At 35.0% G+C, this 21369-nt stretch overlaps 1 long non-coding RNA gene across 1 annotated transcript in view; it reads left to right on the top strand.

Annotated features, from left to right (window-relative positions):
• The window catches only part of LOC110262221, a 111603-nt gene extending 95481 nt beyond the window's left edge, over positions 1 to 16122 (top strand). The window contains exon 3 of the long non-coding RNA XR_002346985.1: positions 15958 to 16122. This is a non-coding gene — a long non-coding RNA (uncharacterized LOC110262221). The remainder of the gene's footprint in view (positions 1 to 15957) is intronic.

The following is a 21369-nucleotide window of genomic DNA, read 5'->3' as shown; positions in this document are numbered from 1 at the left end:
AAACAACAACCCAGGTGGAATCACAGCCCCGCCCCTCAGTAAACTGGCTACCTAAAACCCCTCAGGCACACAGCTGCTTCTAATCCTATCCGGAGACTAAGCCCCACCCTCCAGAGGGATTAGAATTGGCTCCACCTACCAGTGGGCAGGCATCAGCCCCTCCCATCGGGAAGCCTACAGCAAGCCCCCATACCAACTTTAGCCACAAGGGTACAGACGCCAGAAGTAAGAGAGAACTGACATTTCTTGTTGGTAATCCAATGTAATGGGAGTCCTTCTAGTCTGAGGACATTACCTTAGCTGGGGGTTAGCTGATCATGCAGGCAGTTACTGACCCAGTGCTAATTTAGGAGGGGAATGCAATCAAGTGAGTAAGGCAAAGGCAAAGCAGGGCCTGGTCAGGCAGGAGATGTACAAGAGCAAGAGAACAGGCATCTTATGCAGCCTGATTATATGCCTGTGTTTTTAGTATTTCCACATTTTCTAGTCTGTTTTTATACCTTTACAGATCTGTGCTCTATGTATTCTCTAAACTTGAAGTTAGAGTTCATACTTTTCCACAATGCATTGCTTTTATTCTATTTTGATCTTCTGGAAATTCTATTTACAAAATTTCATCTATAAATTTTAACTGTATAGTTGTTATGTAACTCAAAGAAATTGAATTTTATTCCAATAGAAAGTATCTGCTGACTAACTAGGTATTATAGCCTGAATTGCGTCTATCCAAAATTCCTATGTCAAAGTGCTAATTTCTACTACCTTAGACTGTGACAGTATTTGGAGATAGGGTCTTTAAAGAGGCAAGTAAATTAAGCTGAGGTCATGTGGGTGGGTCCTAATCCAATATAACTGGTGACTTTATTTTAAGAAGAGATTAGGACAATGACTGTGAATAGAGGGAAAACTATGTGAAGACCTTGCCAGACCAGCTCAGCAGGACGCGGCTGAAGAACGGGTGCTGCGAAACTTAAGGAAAAAAGTTAACATAAAACAAGACACAGAGACATTCATCTTAAGTAAAGGTGGGAACTGGGGGACTCAAGATCTCAGGGACCAAAAGCGCTGCCTCAAGAAACCACACTGCTTTTTTTTTCTTTCTTTTTTTTTTTTTTTTTTTTTTGGCGATTTCTTCGGCATATGGATTCCAAGGCTAGGGGTCAAATCAGAGCTGTAGCCACCGGCCTTTGCCAGAGCCACAGCCACACGGGATCCGAGCCGCGTCTGCAACCTACACCACAGCTCATGGCAACGCCGGATCCTTAGCCCACTGAACAAGGCCAGGGATCCAACCTGCAACCTCATGTTTCCTAGTCGGATTCGTTAACCACTGGGCCACAATGGGAACTCCCAAAACCACACTGCTTTTATTGTGCTCCTGAGGATTATGTCAAGTGAGGAGGGGGTTGTAGGTGCAGGATATAGGTTTTTTTAAGTTATTTTAAAAGTCACATATTCAGTTGCCAATTCAGCTTTTATTCTGACCTTTGGGCATTTAACAATCATTAGCATTTGAGGAAGCTTGGCATCAGCTATCTATGCATAATATCTAGAGAATCACCATTGTGCTTCTGCAGATGAGGCGTCTATCTGCAGCAACTCAGCGTTCCTAGGTTTGCACCTGGGTTCTCCTTGCTAATGCATATCCTGCTAACGACCCCTCATAAACCCCTTGGGGCCATGAGGATCATCTTCCTCTTATTCTTTAGAGGACATATCATGCTTGTGCAAATGGTGTGCCTATCTGCACAGGTCACATGCCTAGACCAATGCATTATGTCCTCATTCAGCTGACCCTATGAATAACTTATGCCTTTAGGTCTTCCTTCTTAAGCTTAAGTCATTCACCAGCACTGAGACTGTTTTTCAAGCAGGAAGATGGGGTAAATTAAAGCAGGACAAGATGGAGTTTTCAGCAAAAAGGCTAAGAAAATATTGTAGAAACATGTCTCATGACAAGACATAAAGAGAAGACAGGCACCTACTAGCCAAGAAGAGATGCTTTTGAAGAAACCAACCCTGCCAATATTTTGATTTCAGACTTCTTGTCTTCAGAATATTGACAAGATAAGTTTCTGCTGTTTAAGCCACCCAGTTTATAGTACTTTGTTGTGGAAGCTCTAGTAAACTAATATACAAATTTCTTTTCTTAAATCACATAAGATTTTTTAGGTCATCATCTATAAAATAAGAAAACCAGGCTGTGGAAATTCAAATTTCTTTGCAATGTTATTATATTATTTTTATATTCTACTCAGATTTTTCCTTATCACTCATGATCATGTATTGCTAGTGTGATTATTAAAATTGATATTCCTTTAATAAATGTTAGACATGAGACACATCTCCCCTTATTGAACTCAGGGTAAATTGGAGTGAGAGAAGGACCAGAGACATAAGGAGATTCACTACAAAGTAATGTGCCATAGTAGAAAACTTAAGCACTTTTGAAGAACAGGCATAGCAATGAGTGTCTTATGCACTGAAACTGGGAAGGAGATTGATATTATTCATCAAATGCATAAAAATATGATGCATTTATGGAAAAGTCAAGAAGCTTCAAGTATAGTGTGTCTAAAGTGTTGAAAAAAATATGTAGCTGGAATAAAGACCATTGTTAGCTTTACTTAGTATATTATGTGAAATCCTATTGTAAAGTATAAGAATGCTTGATTCAATAAAATAGTTTGAGGTTATTTATACAGAGTATTTTAAATGTTGTTTTTTAAAGGAAAAAAAAATGATTCCAGATATCTAACTTTCCAACTTACTCATCGTTTGCTTCAACCTGACCTCAGGCCTTTAACATCATCCTCTTCGAACAAGGTTATTGTTTTGTTGGAGGAACATTCCTTGCTATTGCCATTTACTACCTAAATTCAAGACCGTCTTCCACATTCTGACTTATTTTAATGGTTTCTTCCATGAAAAACACAATATGTCCAATATTTCGTGCATTTCCAATACTAAGGCAATCCTGGGAAGTGAATGTTATGATCATGATAGAGCTCAGAGAGGTAATTCCCATAGAGGTACACAGCATCCATGTATATTAACTGTGCTTTGAAGATAAATTGTAGTCTTTCTACTGTGTCATGCTGTGTTTTACTTTACTTTGTAATATAGGAAGGAGCAGCACTGCGTCATTTATTATTTCAGTTATCCTCCAGAATAAAGAACCGTTGACCAGTTTCCTTTTGGTGTATACCCTACTCTAGAACACCATCAAAATAAAATTTCTACTTAAGTTGATATTTATAGATTAAATGTCAGCCTTAGAATGTAATGATACATTCAAAACCTTATTATAGCTATAACACTAACAAGTCAAAAGGTACTAGGAAACAGACAAAATAATTTTCAAAGTTAAGAAATAGGCAAAGCCTTGTGTAAATAGAATTTGATTTTGATTGTTTCTCTAGATGATTAATGTTTGCTTCACACAATGAAGAATTAGCCATAACAAAATAGACAAAATGATAGAACTGGAACTAACATTAGAAATCATTCAGGTTAGCCTCTTCAACTTCTAAATTAAAAAAAATGAAAACAGAAGTTAAATTATTTGTATAACTCCAAAGCTAATTATTTCCTAAAAATTCTGTCTTCTGGCTCCTCTTCTAGAGTTCTTTCAAGTACACATCACTTATTGTAGTTTTAGTGAATAACCAGAAAACTCAGAATGCCAAACACAGGATTATGTTTAAATAGAAAAAGAGAAATAACATCAAACACAGAAGGAAATGAAAATCTGTCACTAACATACATCAAAACATCTATTTGGAATTGGTAGACTAACATATGGTACATTCTTAATAAATGTTAAATCACACTAAGAATTGCAACAATAGGAGCAACAAATAACAATAGTTAAAGCAATCAAGCACTCACTGTTTGATTCATCTACCCTAAAATTAAAATTAATGGGAACCCACTACGAGGAAGAACTGTTCATAGTTGTGGCAAAATAGACTTATTAAAAGCAGCCATTTGGTAAATAGTTATCAAAATCTTTGCTCCAATATATCATCACAATTTTCTAAAATATATATTTTTTATTTGAACGACACATATCTACAGTACTTGATGATTTCTTCTTTGTCCCATAGGTTTTCTTGTGGGGATGTATGGATTTAATGCTGCTGACCAAATTCCCATGGATATGTGTGTGGGAGCTGGGTAGGTGGAAGGTGTAGAATTTGATGCAGCACATTTGGTGGTGGAAAAACAGTATCATCAACAAATTAAGCAAATGTAAGCTCTGAAAAGAGACAGCTCCAAGAAAATTGAAGCCACACAAAGTGAGAAATGAAGGGGTTAAAGGAAGTGAAGTGGTAGGGTGTAGTACGGGAGCACATAGGCTCATGGATGCTGCCAAATGTTGAAAAAAGAAATTCTAAAAAGTCATATGGTGAGGAATGGAGACACATTCTAATGACTAATTTTTCTTCCCTGTGAATGCCCAATTTTTTCCCAAAGTTTTATTGTAAAATTTTCAAATGCAGCAAAATTTAAAGAATGTTAGAATGAATGCTCATTTACCCACCCTAGATATTCTAGCCTTAATAATTTAATATAATTGGTTTCCTCATACTATCAATCTATTTATCCCTGTATTCATTCAAATTCAATTCAATCCATTTTGTTTTCGATATATCTTAAAGTAACTTGTGGCTATCAGTACACTCACCTTTAATATAACTGTGTATTTCTTTTTCCTTCCTGTGGTAAATTCTTTCCTCACTTAATTTACAATTCTTTAATTACTTGAGGTTCTGATGTTTTATACAGATATAAGCAAAGTATTTGCTATAGGATATAACACTTGAAGAATTTCATGAGCACAATGCAAGATTATTTTAGTTAGAGTCAATTTTCTTGGAAACCTAATAATTGAAGATATGCATGGTGCTGAAATTTTAATGAGAATTACTTTATTAACACCAAATTTAAAATATGACTATAATTTCACTTACCTAATGAATTTTCTAAATAGTTTTACATCAATTTACTCACTCCCTCAAAATCTCTGTGAATATGACTTGCAAAAGCCTCAATTCAATTTCGCATTTGAGAAAGATAGGTCAAGGAGAGGTAAATATTTTGCCCCAGTGGTTGGAGAATTCAAGACGTTGGGCTAGAAACTAGGTTCTGCAGAGTGGAAACGTGGATATTATTCACTGTGTTTAAAGTAGGCAGAATAAACTATGACAGTAAATACTAAGTAAAAAACATCTAACCGGGATAAAGGAGTGTGCTATGGTTACAGAAATCAAATAATCCTTAGGAGAAACTAGCTTAAAAAATATTTTAAAACTTTTTCTTGTAGAATTATTCACTTTCTCTTCTGAATATTAGCTACTTGAATACAAATTATATCTTTATTAGACTAAATTACCCAAAATGAGAGAAGAGGAATTAATTATCTTTTCTTACAAGCTTCTAATAAATATTTAGTATATATTTCATTAATTTTAATTTACCTGAAGACAGGTAGTATTGTGTATACTTTTTCAAATGTGAAGTCTATTGTTCAAAGAAGTTAAATGATATGGTCAAAATTATGCAATTAGTAAAACATAGAATTAGAATTTGATTGGGTTCCTATCTAATTGCATAGGTCTAAAATTTGTTTGTCTTGCTTCTAAAGTCAAGGACTACGTTTTATTTTGTATTGTTTTGATTTTTCTATACTCCTCAGAACCTATAAGCCTTCTGGTCACTATATTTTGATTCTACTGCTTATTATTTCTGGGAACTTGAAACTGTTTCTTGAATTTCCTCAGCCTTAGTTCTTCATCTGAAAAACAAAGAATTATATCAATGTCAGAAGATTATAGTGAGAAAAATTAAATGGGATAATTATGGCCAACTTCTGATACTCCTTTTGCTATAACTGTAGTCACAGTATCTACTGAAGAATTTCAGTACCTACTGGAGAACTTCAGTAAAGACAGGCTCCATGAAAGCTTCTACATGAAACTACATGAGAAATTCTCTCTTTATCCTGTATCAAAAATATTACATCGTTTTCCATGAAATTCCTTAAATTAATTTCCATGTGCAATTCTTGAAAGTATTCACTCCCTTATGTGGAGAATTTAAATATTTACGTCTCCATGTCACGTATGGGTATTAAGAGTAATACATGGACTCATAATCAGCTAGTAATACTTTATCTATTACAAAGTTCAGTATTGTTTACATGGCTATAACATTTATGCATGTCATCACCTTTCCACTCACTTTTTGCAAAGAAAATATTTGTGAATATATATTTATATTAAAGTAGTTATGTGGAATCTTAAGAAAAGGATATATGAGTTGATCACTCTTGAACGTTCAGTGCCTGGCATTTTTGTCTTGAACATAAGTTCTCACATAATAACTATTGAAATGAGCAAAACTGAGAGGGTGGGGCACAAAAGAAGTTGCTCTTGTACTGCAATAGAGACATAGGACAACCTAGAGGGATAATGAGATAGAAGTTGACCATCTTATGTATGCATTATGGAGTAAGAAGTTGAGAGAGTAGTGTGATATTTATCAGATTTTCTTTGCTCTTAAACATACACAGTTAGCCACAAAATTTACGGACATAAAAAGGGACATTGCAACCTGTTATCTCCTTGAATGCCATTGTATTTTAGTGAAAAAAAGCTGTCTACAATTTTAACAGCACTGTAAACTCAAGCTAAAGTCATTCAATACCATTTTCAGCCTGAGTCTAATCATTTGCAGAAAGCTTGCTGTTCATAATAAACGCCTATAAAATGAAAGCTTGTATTTCAGAAGAGACTTTAGGTTTCAATGTGTTTGTTTATCTCCATATCCCCATGATGAAAACACAACCTGTTTTTAAAATGTCAAATACCTATAATGATCAACAGCACAATGTGCACTAAAACAGTTTCCACAGACCTTAAATAATATATTGCTATGAGGCAGAGAGTGTTCGTGCTACAGAATTTCATTAGCTGTATTACATTTATCTAATATATGGCTTTACAAATACATTTCAACATTGATTTAACCATGTAATAAATTCCCCTTTGCTTTAAACACAAGAATATTTTTATATGAAGTAATTTTAAGTAAATATGTCATTCCTGTGAGTGTGTTTGTCTATGAAAGTATAATTCGAGTGCTGGATTTTAGTTTTTCTGTCTTAGGATACTAAATACTTACAAATATTTTGATGGATATCATTAAATTCAGAAGACCATAAAATTGGATTGAACCTATGAAAAGATATTGTGGGGAAAAATACTTATGGCAGAGAATTTTATATCCCTTTGCCAAATGTTTTAGGCATTTTATTTTCATCTGAAGTATATTTTGGTACCTAAATGGCTTGGGAACAATTTGATTTTCACGATAGGAACATTAGAGAGGAGACAGTAAAAGTCTTAACTTCCTGCAGAGACTGTATTAGGAAAAGAAAAACAAAACAAAACAAAACAAAACCACTTAACAACAAACTAGCTGAGAAATAGATTTACCAAACCAAGAAAAGGAGAAATGCAAGTCTCAGTCTATTTCCTCCTCTAAGTAGCAATAGTGAGTCAGTCTCCCCAGTTACAGCTGAGGCTCTACCTTGCAGCAGGATCTGTGGGATTGGCTCGTGCAGAGTGTCTTGGTCCAGCAAAGAAACAGACAACATGCACAGTATAAATATACATGCACAGAACAAGTTAAATACATTTGCATATTATATATACATATGTATACACATATGTATAATGTACATATACATGCATACACATGTATTGTTTGTATGTATACATGCATGAATTTTATATGTATATGTACTACATATAATACACATATGGGCACTGAGGTCTCAACTTATAATAATTAAATAAACAATTTATTTAAAAATTCATTAATGATAGCCATTAAAGAATTGAGTAAGAAAAAGTATGATATTTAATATATAAAGATAGGTGATTTCTTTTGGAAAACGATAGACAATATCTACCTCCTGTATGAAAGAAAAAGGGTTTATTTAAATTATGTCAGTGTGGTTCATAAAATGAAATAATAAACAATAAATACCCAATATTGTCATACACTACTACCATCCAATCACCACATAGCAGTAGCAACAAGACTGATATTTTTACAGCTCTCCTCAATTATTTTCTCTCCAACTTAAAACTCTCATGTGACAGTTATTCCCATTAAAATTAGAATAAAGTCCACATTTCCTGCATAGCTAGGGTCACCTTGTTTGATCTAGTCTTTATCTCTATCCCTGATTTCATCCCTTCTATTATCATAATGCAACATAGATTTTTTCACCTCCTGAAAAATCCCTCTCTCATTCCCATGTCAAGTCTTCCCACATTTTGTACCCTATTCCTGTAATACATTTCTTGTAGATCTTCATTAACAAGGTTGACTCTTTCTAATTATTAGAATCAGCCCGAGCATCATCTCCTAGAGAGACTTTTTCTGCTCACCCAATAGATGATATCCCATTCCTTGACACTCACTATCACTTTACTGCTTTTAATTTCCTTTCTAGATTTTATTGCCTTCTCATGTTGTATTGTTTCTAGGTTGTTTGTAGGAAACAATAGACCAATCTTTATGCATATACCTTATCCTGATGCAGTGCTTCATGGGTGCAGACATTTAGCTTTTTTGTTGTTGAATTACACTAATATACCTACTGGATGTTTAATAAATAACTTATTCATTCGTTCAACACATGTTTCTTAAAAGCCTACTATGTTCCAGGTACTGTTCTAACTTTAGGAGATATAGTAGCTTAAAAACAGAAAAGAGCAAACAAACAGGGAAACCTCCTGCCCTCATAAACATTGTAATAGTGATGACAAGACATTTTTTGAATTAGTGACCTAGAAAGCCTTAGCAAGGACATGACCAAACATTTTTGAGTCTCTGTATATTTCCATTTAATTTCATTCTTCCAGGTTTATTGAGTTATCATTGACACATAGCACTGCATCAGGATAAGGTATATGCATAAAGATTGGATTTACATTCATCATGAGGTGATTATTGCAAGTTATTTAATATCTGTCATCTCATTTAGCGACAAAATAAAAGAATGCAAAGTTTTTTTTCTTGTCATGAGGACTGTTAGGACTTACTCTTCTAACAACTTGCACATATAACGTACAGCAGAGTTAATTATTTATCATATTGTACATTATATTCTTAGTATCTATTTATTTTATAACTGGAAGTTTGTACCTTTTGATTGCGTTCATCCAAATCCTCCTCCCTTGATCTGCCCACTCCTTCACCCCACTACCAATGATAACCACAAATCTGATCTCTTTTTGCATGGATATGTTTGTTTGTTTCTTTGTTTTTGAAGTATTGTTGGCTTACAGCACTATGTTAGATCCTGTTACATGGCATAGTGATTTGATATTTCTATACATTTCAACATGAACTCCACGATAAGTCGAGTTACAATATGTCACCACATATTTTATAGTTATTGAATATTTTCGCCACTCTGTTCATTTCACACCCATACCCATGAATCATTTATTTTGCAAATAGATTTCATACTTGCTCACCTGTTTCTCCCTCTCTGCCCCTCTGGCAAACATCTGTTTGTTTTCTGCATCTATAATTCTATTTATGTTTTATGTTTATTTTGTTTTGTTTTTTGGGATTCTGCATATGAGTGTTTTTTTGGGATTCTGCATATGAGTCTTTTGGTGTCAGACTTATGCCATTTAATATAATATTTTCTAGGTCCATACATTGTGTTGTAAATGGCAAGATTTCATTAATTTTTATGGCTGAGGAATATTCTTTTATAAACAAATATTATATCTTCTTTACGCAGTCATCTATTGATGCTCACTTAAGTAGTTTTTCTATTTTAGTTATTATAAATAATACTGCAACAAAGATAAATGTGTATGTATATCTTCTCTAACAATGTTTTCATGTTCTTTGAATAAGTAACCAGGAGTTGCATTGCTAGATCATATGGTAAGTCAATTTTTATTTTTTGAGGAATCATTGTTTTCCATAGTGGCTGTACTAATTTACATTCCCAGCAACACTGTGCAAGTGTTCCCTTTTCTCCATATTCTCACCAACACTTGTTATTTATTGTCTTTTTGACAATAGTCATTCTGACTGGTGTGAGGTGATATTTCATTGTGGTTTTGATTTGCATTTCCCTGATAATTAGTAATACAGAGTATCTTTTCATGAGCCTATTGGGTATCTGTATGTCTGCCAATTTTTTAATTAGGCTGTTTGTCTTTCTGATGTTGACTTTTACAAGTGCTAAATATTAACCCCTTATCAGATATATCAATTGAAAATATCTTCTCCCATTCAATAGGTGGCCTTTTCACTTTGTTGATAGATTGCTTCACTGTGCAAAAGCTTTTTGAATTGGTGTAGTTCCATTTGTTTATTTTTGTTTTTGTTTCCCTTGTTTGAGGAGACATATCCAAAAACACATTGTGAAGACAGATGTCAGAGACACTACCTATGCTTTCTTCTAGAAGTTTTATGGTTTCAGGTCTTACATTTAAGCCTGCAATACATTTTGAGTTTACTTTTGTGCGTGGTGTGGGAGAGTAGCACAGTTTGATTCTTTTGCATGTATGTGTCCAGTTTTCCCAACACAACTTATTGAAGAGACAGTCTTTTCTCCATTTTATAGTCTTGCCTTCTTGTCATAAATTGATTGCCCATATAAGTGAACTCTCTATTCTGTTTTATTGTTCTGTGTCTTATTTGTGCCAGTACCACACTGTTTTGATTACTGTAGCTTTGTGGTATTGTTTGAAATCAGGAAGCAAGATACATTCAACTTTGTACTTCTTTCTCAAGATTGTTTAGGTTATTTGGGGTTACTTTGTGTTTCCATAAAAATTTACAATTATTTTTTCTAGTTCAGTGAAAAATTCCATTGGCATTTTGACAGGAATTGCATTGAATTTTTGATTGCTTTAGTTAGTATGGTCATGTGAACAGCATTAATTTTTCCAATCCATAAACTTGTATATCATTTCATCTGTTTATTTTGTCTCAGTTTTTTTTCCATTAGTGTATTATAGATTTCTGATTACAGATTTACTTTTTCTTTTTCCTTTTTCTTAAAAAACATTTTTCCTTAAATTTATTCCTAGGTATTTTGTTATTTTAGATACAACTGTAAATGGGATTTTTTTCTTAATTATTCTTTTGGACAGTTCATTGTTACTGCGTAGAAATGCAATAGATTTCTGTAAATTAGTTCTGTACCCTGTAACTTTACCAAATTCATTGATGAGTTCTAATAGTCTTTCAGTGGGATTATGAGGTTTTCTATGTCATCTGCATGTCATCTGCAAGCATCTGCAAGCAGTGATGATTTTATTTCTTCCTTTACAATTTGGATTCCTTTTCTTTTTTTGCCTCATTACTCAAAGACTTTCAGTACTTTGTTGAATAAAGGTGTTGAGAGTGGGCATCTTTATTACTGATCTTGCAGGAAATGCTTTCAGTTTTACACTGTTGACTATGATGTGAGCTGTGGGCTTATGATATTTGGCCTTTTTTTGTTGAAGTATCTTCCTTCAATACTTCCTTTGTTTAACATTTTTATCATAAATAGATGTTAAATTTTGTCAAAAGCTTTTTCTGCCTTCATTAAGATGATCATATGGTTATTTTGTGTTTTTTTCCTTCAATTTTTTAATGTGGTTTATCACATCGATTGTTTTGTGGATATTGAACGAACTCTCCTTGCATCTCTGAAAAAAATTCCACTTGAACATGGTTTATGATCCTTTTAGTGTATTGTTGACCTCAGTTGCTAATATTTCATTGAAGATTTTTGCATCTATGTTCATTATTGATATTAGCCTGTAATTTTCTTTTTTTGCATGCTGTATTTGTCTGGTTTCCATATTACGGTGATCGTGGCATCATAAAATGAGTTAGGAAGTGTTTCTTCCTCCACATTTTTTGAAATAGTTTGAGAAGGACACATGTTGACTTGTCTCTAAATGTTTGATAAAATTCACCTGTGAAACTATCTTGTCTGGAACTTTTGCATGTTGGGAGGTTTCTTATTATTATTATTAGAGATTTAATTTCATTACTGGGGATTTGTTTATTCAGATTTTCTATTTCTTCCTGGTTCAGTCTTGGTAGATTGTACATTTCTAGGGATTTGTCTATTTATTCTAGAGTATTGATTTTATAGGTGTATAATTTTTTGTAGTAATCTTTTGTGACCCTTTGTATTTCTGTGGTACTCATTTAATTTTTAATTTCTGTAAGAAGCAATTAAATAGGCTTAGCTTTAGTTAGGTTTCTCCAAATTTTGAGCAAACAGCTATAACCCTACCAAAGACATAGAAGATATTCTAGTTTTTATCTACAATTTTTTTCTTTTTATCTGCCCGGCACATATATACATGAAAATACTTTCTACATTGTCAAAGATATTCCAGTTTAATTATCCTAAATCCAATAGCTAGTCCTTAGAATCTATTTGTCTAACATAGGTGAAACAGTACCCATTGAACAATTTCATTTCCTACCTCTAGTTCCTTGCAGCCAAAACTGTAGACTCTGTTTCTGTGAGTTTAATTTTTTTTAAATACCTCTCATACGTAGAATCATACATTATTTCTCCTTTTTTCTTGCTTTTCTATTTTTTTTTTTTTTTTTTTTTTGTCTTTTTGCCATTTCTTGAGCCACTCCCGTAGCGTATGGAGATTCCTAGGCTAGGGGTCGAATTGGAGCTGGAGCTGCTGGCCTACACCACAGCCACAGCAACGCGGGATCTGAGCCGCATCTGTGACCTATGCCACAGCCCATGGCAATGCCAGATCCTTAACCCACTGAGTAAGGCCAAGGATTGAACCCGCAACCTCATGGTTCCTAGTCGGATTTGTTAACCACTGAGCCATGACGGGAATTCCTATTTCTCCTTTTTTAATAGTTATTTCCCCAATACAATTTTTTTCTACTGTACAGCATGGTGACCCAGTTACACATACATGTACACATTCTATTTTCTTCATTATCATGCTCCATCATAAGTGACTAGACATAGTTCCCAGTGCTACACAGCAGGATCTAATTGCTAATCCATTCCAAAGGCAATGGTTTATATCTATTAACTCCAAGCTCCCCAACCACCCCACTCCCACCTTCTCCCCCCTTGGCAACCACAAGTCTATTCTGCAAGTCCATGATTTTCTTTTCTGTGGAAAAGTTCATTTGTGCCTTATATTAGATTCCAGATATGTGATATAATCTGGTATTTGTCTTTCTCTTTCTGACTTACTTCACTCAGTTGAGAGTCTCTATCTAGTTCCATCCATGTTGCTACAAATGGCATTATTTTGTTCTTTTTATGGCTGAGTAGTATTCCATTGTGTATATATTCCACATCTTCCTAATCCAATCATTTGTCGATGGACATTTGTGTTGTTTCCATGTCTTGGCTGTTGTGAATAGCACTGCAATGAACATATGGGTGCATGTGTCTTTTTTAAGGAAAGTTTTGTCCAGATATATGCCCAAGAGTGGGATTGCTGGGTCATATGGTAGTTCTCTGTATAGATTTCTAAAGTACCCCCATACTGATCTCCATAGTGGTTGTACCAGCTTACCTTCTCACCAACAGTGCAGGAGGGTTCCCTTTTCTCCACACCCCTCCAGCATTTGTTATTTGTGGAGTTATTAATGATAGCCATTCTGACTGGTATGAGGTGGTATCTCATGGTAGTTTTGATTTGCCTTTCTCTAATAATCAGTGATGTTGAGCATTTTTTCATGTGCTTGTTGGTCATCTGTACGTCTTCCTTGGAGAAATGTCTATTCAGATCTTCTGCCCATTTTTCCATTGAGTTGTTGGCTTTTACGCTGTTGAGTTGTATAAGTTGCTTGTATATTCTAGAGTATTTCTCCTTTTGTGACTGGATTACTTCATTTAATTTAATTCCTCCCATTTCATTCATGTTGCCACAAATAGCAGGATCTCTTTTTTAAGGCTTAATAATATGTATGTATATATGTATGTATACACATACACAGATATATATATTTACATATATATGATACGTAAATAAATATGTAATTTATGTACAATATATGCAATATTTTCTTATCCATTCATCTGTTAATAAATATTTGGTTTGCTTCTATATCATGGCTAGAGTGAATAGTGCTGCAAAGAACATGAGAGTACAGGTATCTGTTTGAGAACCTGATTTCATTTCTTTTGTTATATACCAGAAGTGGAATTGCTGGATCATATGTATACAACAAAGTATGTATTTTTAATAATACAGTATTGTGCACTTCAAAATTCATTAAGAGGGTGGATCTCACGTTGTATCCTTACCACAAAAAAAAAGCACAATAAAACAAGCAAACAAATGAAAAAGCAAAGAGACACAAGGAAGCTTTGGAAGGGGTTTTATACATATATATGACAATGGTGATGATTTTATGGCTGTTTATACTGTATGTCTCAAGTATGTGCATTTCTTTGTATATCAATATACCTCAATGAATCTGTTTAAAGAAAAGACAAAAAAAATAATTCAATAGCAAATGCAATGTTTAGGTTGGAGGCATACAAAATTTCCTGAAGTCATTGCATCTATAAATGATATAATATGTCATTTAGGATTTAGGAATTTTGTCTCTTTTCTCCTGAGTGCTTTTTAATCTTGTCCTATGTATTCTGTAGCATGGCCATTCTTCGAGTTCTAGTGAGTTATAGATTTAACACTAGCATTTACTCTTATATAAATATTCAGGGAGGGAAGTTCATAGTTCATAAGGAACAAGAGGGAAATGTATGATCAAATGTCTTAAATTTCAACATGCACTTCTAAAGATGATGGTGTAGCAATTTAGAAGTGTCAGTGGAGAGTGAAGAGAAAATCACCTTCCCTCAGGCAGTATCCCAAGAGCTATTGCGACTCAGATGGCAAAGTAGCTGGTTCTCCCTTTTTAATAATTATTTTGCATAATAAACTATTTTAAAGTTACAATAAAAATTATAGCATATAATATAATAGAGAGCCATATAACCTCCATAATGAGTTCAAATATATGTAAACTTTTGGGGGGGCATACTTATTTCAGAGGCTCTCTTTTTAATTTTAGAAATAGACCTTGAAATTAAGTTCTCAGCCAGTACTTTTCACCTCCATTCTTCCTCAGTTGCAACCATTAACCTAAAGTTTGTGTGTAGCATTTTTATTTTTACACTAAATGTATATACCTACAAATAGTATGAACTTCCATTTTGCGTGTTTGAAATTTACAAAAGTATCACCATCTTATATATCTGACTTTACAATCTTTATTTTTCCTCTTGTGATTTGGCTTGATATTTGTCTATGTTAATGTAAATAAATAATAAATATATATATATACACACACACACATAATGTATATAAAATTCAATTTAATATATGATGGTATTCTGTCTGAGGAACTTGTCTATTATTCTTATACCTTGATATTATAAATAAAGCTGCTGTAATAAAATATCCTTAAGTATGTCTCCTTGTATTCAATCACAGTACTTCTTTAGAATAAATGTCAAATTTGAATTTCTGAGCAGGAAAGTGTAATTATTCTTTAATTTACTACACTTGAATTTTCCAGATATTGTTCAATTTTATATTTTCATCAATAATGCATAAGAGCACTAATTAGTAGACTTTGCCTCTAAACTCAATACTGTCACACTTATGAATACTTGCACTTTATTATAGTATTATGGGTTTAATTTGCATTCACCTGAAATGCATCAATAAATACCTCAGGCTAGAGGTATTGGTTTGCTAGGGATGCAGTAACAAAATACCACTAACTGGTTTACTTAAACAGTAGAAATTTATTTCTCACAGTTCTGGAGATTAGAAGTCCAAGATCAAGGTGTTGGTAGGTTTGGTTTCTTCTGAGGCCTCTTTCCTTGTTTTTCAGTGGTCACTCTCTATATTTTCTAAGTAAGAAGAAAGGAGAAGAAATTCTGAAAGAATCAGCATTTGAACTGAAAAAGACTATTTCAACAGGTAACTGTATAGCAAAGGGAACTCTACCCCATATTCTGTGATAACCTATATGGCTAAAGAATCTGGAATAGAATGGATATGTATATATGTTTAACAAAATCACTTTGTTGTAAGGCAGAAATGATCACAACATGGTATATCAACTGTACCTCAATAAAACTAAAAAAAAGACATTTCAGGAGTTCCCGTCGTGGCGCAGTGGTTAATGAATCCGACTAGGAACTATGAGGTTGCAGGTTTGGTCCCTGCCCTTGCTCAGTGGTTTAACGATCCGGCGTTGCCGTGAGCTGTGGTGTAGGTTGCAGATGCGGCTCGGATCCCGCGTTGCTGTGGCTCTGGCGTAGGCCAGTGGCTACAGCTCCGATTCGACCCCTAGCCTGGGAACCTCCATATGCTGCGGGAGCGGCCCAAAGAAATAGCAAAAAGACAAAAAAAAAAAAAAAAAAAAATTGAAAAAAAGACGTTTCAAATGATATTCTCTGAATTATCCCAGTGCCCTGAATTTATATAATTAAAGTAAACACTACTTGAGATGTTAAAATAATTACAGTTAAAAAACTTTGACTATAGAAATCATCTTTCAACTTTTATCAGCCATACTTTCTTCATATTTCAATTCAATAATATTTTACTGAAGCTATATAAAGATCTAAATGTGTCAATACATGAATGTGTGATTTTTAATTTTCTAATTAAATTTACCGGTCCCAAATAATACAAATTATTGATTAATTAGGTTATAAATTTCTAGAGAATTTTCTTTATTTTTAGGCTGCTCTGTTTTTGATGTGTGCTCTTCACTGGATGAAATAACTCTTACTGAAGTAGCAGGATGAGAGCAGGAATTAGCAGGGAAAAGGAGAGTAGCATGTATAACTGCTTGATTCTCATTCCTTGATGCATTCTGCTTTTCTTCACCCAGTGGTACAGCTTTCTTTGAACTCAATGAGTGTTCTTTGCAATGTAGTGATATAGGGGAGTACAGAAGTGATGATAGTTCAGCACATGGAGTGAAAACTAGAAGTATTCTGCCTTCAAAAGAAGTCAGTCTTCAAAGTGCTATCTGCCTTCAACGACAGACTTAAAGCCAAAGGACAGAATTTAGAAGAAAAAGACCAATGAAGTAATTGAGTAAACGATATTCTCATACTAGAAGGAAAAAAGCTTTTTATATGTAAGAAGTAGACATCTCAGATTCCTCCAACAGGTCAAGGTAATACAGTTAGATTTAATCACAGAACTCATGAAAATAAAGCTTTCAGATTGCAACTAGAGTTAAGAAACTCACATCTGACCTGTGCTTGTTTTATATATACACATTTCTGCACCATGACTTTAAGGGGTACAATCTCTACAAAAGACTAAGTACACAAGAATTAGAGAGACATGCTGTGGAGACTCTCAACAGGGCTGCAGCTGGAAGAATTGGTTTTCCTGGTGTCTGTGATGCAAACCTTCACACCTGTGTAATCTGAGTCTTTGCTTATCTGGCCCTTACTATTCTGTTTCTTGCAGTTGCCTATTCATCCTTTTCATTAAGTGTGTACATATATTTTCATAAGAACAGTTATTATGAGACATTGACTCATGTGACTATTGGGGCTGGGAAGTCCAATGATCTGCTGTGTGCAAACTGGAGACCAAGGAAAGCCGGAAGTGTAGTTTGAAGGCCTGAGAACAGGAGAGCCAGTGGTGTTGATTCCAGTCTGCGTCTGAAGCCTTGAGAAACACAAGTGCTGAGGGCAGAAGAATACTGATGTCTCAGCTCAACACTCAGACAGAGAGTGAATTTGACCTTCCTCTGCCCTTTTTTTTTTTTTTTTAAATTCCTATTCAGGTCCTCAGTAGATTAGATGATATCTTCTGCTGACACTGGGGAGGGCAGTCAGTTTCACTCTGACAATGAACCCAGATGTTAACTCTTCTGGAAACACCATCACAGACACACCCAGAAATAATGTTTAACCAGATATCTGGGTACTTTATGTCCCAGGAGAGTTGATACATAAAATTAACCATCACAAGTCCACCCCTTATTAATTGACATCCTTATGCATCTCTTAAACCATACTTAATAGCCAAATAAAGACAATAATAAGATCTTAATTCTACCAAACATGATGCAACAATCCTGAATATAACTGAAAATGCACTAACTCTTCCTCAAAAGAAGTAGAATACTGAGTGCTATTCTCCTCGATACTCCATAGTTTAAATATTAAAATTAATAACACTGAAATACTATAATATAAAGTCAGCATCTTATGTTACATAAGAATGGAAGGAGAGAAGAAAGAAAACAAAGATATGCATATGTATTTATAGCAAAATATGCATGACAATTACAGTCTTTGTTTCTATAACTGGTCAGTGGTCATAGCTGGTATTTATAACTACATTCTTCCACTAGCCATTCCATATTCTCTATGCCTTAAGCAAGCACCTCATGGTCACAGTTCTTTTCCTGGTGGGGTAACCTAAACCATTATGTTTTAAATCCACAAGATGAGACCCCTGGTCCCCTGAGGGTTAAATGTCTCCTTTGTGGAGCATTATTTTGGTGTTAATAATATGAGCCATAACTCTCCTCATTTTACACTTATTGCTGTAAGTCTATTTACTTGCTCTTTTCCTACCCTTCCTTATCTCTGATCTTCCAATCTTTCTCCCTCCAGACAATTGCAGCAAGTGAAGTCATGTTCCCTGGTTAGAATTCTGTGTATATGTATACCTCAAACTATTCTTTCTCTGTATATATTATATGAGTAAATGAAATGCTCAAACCTCTACAATACAGGATTTTCCCTAAACTCTTTCCTTTAGGACTATTATTGAGTGGTAGAGCCATTCACTGAGTGGGGGAATTGTTAAGCTGTACTAGTATTTTAAGAATTCTCTCATAAATCAGAGATTAAGTGTGTTTTACCCTTTAGAAACAAGCCTCAGAAAACCCTCCTATAAAGCCTTATGTACTGAAGAAGAGATGTTCCAATGGCAGAAATAGGTGACATGGGAAGCTGGGCCACCTACTTATGAAAATTACTTGTATCCTCTGAAATGTCTGCCTGGGGAATGATCGCAAAGTCACTGTTACCATCATGGAGTGGGTTGCTGTCATGCCTACTCAATCTTCTGGATCAGAGAATTGACAATACTAAGTTTATAATTGGCAGCCATAGGCATATCTTCATTTAATGATCAATGGTCAGCTGCTTGGTCTTTATAAAGATCTAATACTATGCCAAGAGTTTTTGCTTTTCTTTTTGTGGAAGTTACTTTATTTAATTTCTAAAAATTTTGATTGAAATAGAGTTGATTTACCACTTATGTTAGTTTTAGGTATACAACATAGTATATGGAGAGATTATATTCCATTTATTTATTACAATGAATATATTTCACTGTGCTATAAAATATATCATTGTTGCTTATCTATTTTATAGATGGTAGCTTTTATCTCTAAATACAGTAACCTTATATGTCCCTTCCCTCCTCTTCTCTTTACATACTGGTAAGCACTAGTTTTGTTTTCTTTATCTGTGAATGTATTTATGTTTTATTACACACATTTGTTTTATTTTTTAGATTACACATACAATAAATGATACCATAGAGTGTTTGTCTTTTTCTGTCTGACATATTTCACTAAGCATGATTCTCTCTAGGTCCATCCACCTCATCCACCTTGTTACAAATGGCAGAATTTGACTCTTCTTTCGTGGCTGAGCCATATTCCATTGTATATATAAGCCACATTTTCTTTATTCATTCATCTGTTGATGCACACTTAGGTTGCTTCCATTTCTTGGCTTTTATAAATAATGCTGCTAATGACCATTGGGGTGCATTCAGATATATCTTTTCAAGTTAGTATTTTCATTTTTTTTTTTTAGGGATATACCCAGGAGTGGAATTGCTGGATCATAAGGTATTTCTATTTTGACTTTTTGAGAAATCACCATACTGTTTTCCATGGTGGCTGCATCAATTTACATTTCCACCCACAGTGTGCAATCGTTCATTTTTTACCAGATCCTTGCCAGCACTGGTCATTTGCAGTCTATTTGATGGTTAATCTGAGAGGTGTGAGGTGATACCTTGCTGTGGGTTTTGACTGACAGTTCTCTGATGATGAACAATATTGAGCATCTTTTCACATGCCTTTTGGCTATCTTATGTCTTTTTTGGAAAAATAATATCTATTTAGGTCTTCAGACACCTTTTAACTGGGTTGTTTACTTTTTAGACTTTGGGAGTGAGAGCATTCCTATACAGTCTATATGCACCATATGGCTTTGGTGGGGGATCGGGATTTAATGTGAATGCAAGTCATGTCTTTTCTCAGGATTTGATAGCTACTGTTTCCTTGATATTAAGTAGGGCTAGATTGGAGGGGCTAGGGCTGGAGCCAAGTATGAGCTGGAGTTTCCCCTCTGCTCAGTGTCTGTCATCGCCCTTTTGGGAGTGGGTTAAATCCTGATGTACTGGAGCAGAAATGCTGAGGTTCTCATCTGAGTTGGCCCTATTCTTTCCCCCTTCCCAGCACCAACACTCTCACCCCAGAGTGGAGAAGTGCTGGAGCTAGAAGGGGCTATACAGCTTCTTGGTCATGGAGTGGGCTGTGGCATATCAGACACAGACAGGTTAGAGCTGCTTCAAATTCTCTGCCTGTGTAAACACCAATAATGACTGTTCTCACCCTGCTCAGAAGCTGCCTTGGGTTTACTCTTGCTTTGTTTCTCACAGCTGATATCTCTCTTCAGCTTCTGCCATCCTCATCCTGCTGTGAAAGTGCTCCATAGGAAAGGCAGGGCCTTTGTGAGTTCTCATACTGGGTTCAGGGTATGAGCTGTGGTGGTCCAACCACAGACAGAGATTGGCACTGATTCTGATGTTTTTCTTGTGGAAGCACCTGTAATGGATGCCCCTGCCCTGCTCAGATGCCTCTTTGTGTCTGAGCCACCTCTTTGTCTCAGAGCTGACCCCTCTGCTTAGTTTGGAGTTGTGTTGTGAAGCAAGAGGGGCTAGGGAATTCACTTGCCTCAGGATGGGGCCAGCCACCCATGCAGTTTCAATCTGCCTCTTCTGCCCTGCTTTGGGAGCAAGTAATCATGCATGCACCCCTAATGAGAGGAGTCCAGGCTTCCCACAGACTTCTTATTAGTCCCAGTGACCCTACAACTAGCAAGGGAGTTAATCTTCCGTGTGTTGGGCTCTAGGACTGTGGCATCAAATTTGTGGCTTAAACTAATCACTCCCCAAGAATGATCTCTGTCTGTATAATCCTCCTTTTCCTCTGAATTCTCTTCTAGGGACATAGGTA

This window comes from Sus scrofa, chromosome 9 (genome assembly GCF_000003025.6).
Source record: "Sus scrofa isolate TJ Tabasco breed Duroc chromosome 9, Sscrofa11.1, whole genome shotgun sequence".
NCBI lineage: Eukaryota > Metazoa > Chordata > Mammalia > Artiodactyla > Suidae > Sus > Sus scrofa.
The sequence above is the reverse complement of the archived record's forward strand: the minus strand, read 5'-3'. Positions and strand labels throughout refer to the sequence as shown.